A 3,631-nucleotide genomic window follows, 5' to 3' on the forward strand; every position below is an offset into this window, starting at 1 on the left:
TAAGTTGCCAGCTTTCGTGTGGCAAGAGCTATCTGATGCAGCCATGTTTCAACCCTCATGGAAACCACAGTTGGTAGCTGTTCAACAGTGGCATACACTAGCCCCATACCGCATGCTGCAAACATAGACCCAGACAAAAATATATTTTCTGTCAATAGGAGGCCACAGACTTGTGGCAGAAAAAGAAAGAGATAATTATGGTAAAGCAAGAGAGCAGTGGTGATGGTAGTAAGCCTGATGCATTACTGGAACACAGAAGGGTGGCTAGACCTGGGGTGAGGGCGCAGCCATAGAGTTTCCTGGAGGTCATATGTGAGCTAAGAAGCACAGTAGACATTGCCCGAGTGAATAAGGCGGTGGGGTGAACATTGCCATTATTTATTATCACACGGGAAAGTCTGGTAAATAATTCTTAGGCTTTTGGTGCAATCCTATGATGTCCTTGATTTCATGATATTAATATTAACTTTTAATGAGCCCCTTACCATCTCTTTGTGTTCTGGTTCATAATCATTAGTGATTGGCCCAGTGGGGTACCTGGAAGTTACTGGTTCTATATGGAAGTCGAGACTCATGGTTCTAGAGGCCTAGGCCTGTGGTTGATGAGCTGTGATAGTGCTGAGTCAGCTGCTGGAGGTTATTCAATGGAAAAGCTATGCTTTCTACCTTCCTTTGTGCAGCTCAGTAGATTCATTAGTGGAGCTGATGAGACCAAAGGCATGAGTTCAGTCCCCTGCAAGGATCAGTTAGATTCACCGTTTGAAACTCATTATTCTGAGGTAAGGTTTCAGGTAGTAGTAGCTGGAGTTGGTAGGGATAGAAAACGGATTGCATTACTCTTTGAGGACACGCCCAAGATGTTGATAGCGGCAGATTGCTGAGTTTGCAGTGCTGTTAGGGGGTTTTCACATGACTTTATTAGACTCCTAATTTGTAGATGAGTAAAGGGAAGCTCAGGGGTTTTACTTGTGCAAGGCTATGTGACTGCTTGTAGAGAAGCTATGAGCCAGCCTGCCCGGACTCGAAGGCTGTGCTGTTTGTAAGCCACTCGAGGGCAGGGTTTCTCATCTTTGGCTGAAATTGGAAATTGAATTGACATTTAGGGCCCGTCAGTGCTTTGTTGTGGGGGTCTGTCCTGTGCTTTGTAGGACATTCAGCAGGATCTCTGATCACTCCCCACGGGATGTTCCCTTCCCCAGTCATGGCAACCAAAAATGTCTCCAGATATTGCCAGGGGTCCCCTGGGGGACAGAATTGCCCCTGAGTGAGGACCATGCTCTATGTCAGGGTTGGGGAATGCCAGCCTGAGGGTCATATAAGACCCACAAAATCATTTGGTCCGGCCCTGCCACTGCCTTAGGGGTGAGTTAATTAAATTTTTGACCAAATATAGCAGGCTGGTTTTTAAGTTGATAATTTTGTATGGCATGCAAGTAATGTTATAAATATCCAAATGGGACCATCCATGGTGGTTCAGTGGTTGAGCGTCAACCTTTGAACCAGGAGGACATGGTTCGATTCCCAGTCAAGAGCACATGCCCGGGTTGTGGGCTCGATCCCTGATCGTGGAGGAGGCAACGGATCAATGATTCTCTCTCATCATTGATGTTTCTGTCTTTCTTTCCTTTTCCCTTCCTCTCTGAAATCAATAAAGATAGAGTTTAAAAATTTCTGAAAAAAAATATCCAAATGGCCTTTGGCAGAAAAAAAGGTATCATTGATGGAGTAACCAGGGGGAACCCGAATCTCCAGTTGGGGGCCATAGACAGAGTGGAGAACTCCTAGATAGCTGTGGGCTTTGGATTTAAGTGCCACACTCTGACCTTGACGAACTGAACATACAGGCCCATGGGAGGACTTTGGCCTCTAGCTTATGGGCTACACAAGATTTCACCCACCTGCTTGTCCGTGTGTCTCCTGGCACCTTCTCCACTTCTGCCTGACCTCCTCAGGCAGGGATATTGGAATCAGGCATCTCCTCCCAAGAAGTGTCCAACTGTCCTGCCCAGGGCACTGGCTCCAGGAAGTGAGCATTTGGGGAGAGGAGATGTGAGAGAAGTAACCAGAGAGGAGAGGACTACGCATGCAGCGAGAGGGTCGTGTAACCCGCCGAGCATAAGGCCCAGCATGTGGGCAATGCTTAATAAATGCAGGTATTATTACTGTTATTATTAACGCTGTTTATAGCACTTTTTAAAAATAAATAAATAACTAGTTTCTAGAACATGCTTCCCCAGGCTTTCCGATCCATTACCATGCAACTTACTTATTTAAATTTAATTTTTTTCAAGGTCCTGTGTTTAATTTTTTTTTTCTTTTTTTTTTTTAATTAAATCTTTATTGTTCAGATTATTAAATTTGTTCCTCTTTTTTTTCCCCCCATAACTCCCCTCCTCCCAGTTCCCGCCCCACCCTCCGCCCTCACTCCCCACCCACTGTCCTCATCCATAGGTGCACGATTTTTGTCCAGTCTCTTCCCACATCTCCCACACCCCTTTCCCCCCCAGGAATAGTCAGTCCATTCCCTTTCTATGTCCCTGATTCTATTATAATCAACAGTTCATTCTGTTCATCCGATTATTTATTCACTTGATTCTTAGATTCACTTGTTGATAGATGCATATTTGTTGTTCATAATTTGTATCTTTACCTTTTTCTTCCTCTTCCTCTTCTTAAAGGATACCTTTCAGCATTTCACATAATCCTGGTTTGGTGGTGATGAACTCCTTTAGCTTTTTCTTATCCGTGAAGCTCTTTATCTGACCTTCAATTCTGAATGATAGCTTTGCTGGATAAAGTAATCTTGGTTGTAGGTTCTTGGTATTCATCACTTTGAATATTTCTTGCCACTCCCTTCTGGCCTGCAAAGTTTCTGTTGAGAAATCAGCTGACAGTCGTATGGGTATTCCCTTGTAGGTAACTGAGTTTCTTTCTCTTGCTGTTTTTAAGATTCTCTCTTTATCTTTTGCTCTTGGCATTTTAATGATGATGTGTCTTGGTGTGGTCCTCTTTGGATTCCTTTTGTTTGGGGTTCTCCGCGCTTCTTGGACCTGTAAGTCCATTTCTTTCACCAGGTGGGGGAAGTTTTCTGTCATTATTTCTTCAAATAGGTTTTCAATATCTTGCTCTCTCTCATCTTCTGGCACCCCTATAATTCGGATGTTGGTACGCTTGAAGCTGTCCCAGAGGCTCCTTACACTATCCTTGCATTTTTGGATTCTTTTTTCATTTTGCTTTTCCGGTTGGGTGTTTTTTGCTTCCTCGCATTTCAAATCATTGACTTGATTCTTGCGCTCCTCTGGTCTGCTGTTGGGAGTCTGTATAATATTCGTTATTTCAGTCCGTGTATGCTTAATTTCTAGTTGGTTCCCCAATATAAGATCGAGGGTCTCATTAGTTTTCTTGTAGATCTCATTAAGTTTATCGGCGGCTTCTAAACAGTTCTTGAGAGACCTTAAAAGTGTGGTTCTGAACTCTATATCTTCCATTGACAATTTTGTCTTGTTTCTTTGTCTCCGCATTTTGTTATGCTTCCTTGGTGCACCCCCTAGTGGTCTTTGTTCGCAGTCTTATAGTTAAATCTTGATTGTTGTAGCTAATTCCAGGGAGGGTTTGACCTCCAGGCCAAGTG

This window comes from Myotis myotis, unplaced genomic scaffold, assembly GCF_014108235.1.
Source record: "Myotis myotis isolate mMyoMyo1 unplaced genomic scaffold, mMyoMyo1.p scaffold_m19_p_10, whole genome shotgun sequence".
Lineage (NCBI taxonomy): Eukaryota > Metazoa > Chordata > Mammalia > Chiroptera > Vespertilionidae > Myotis > Myotis myotis.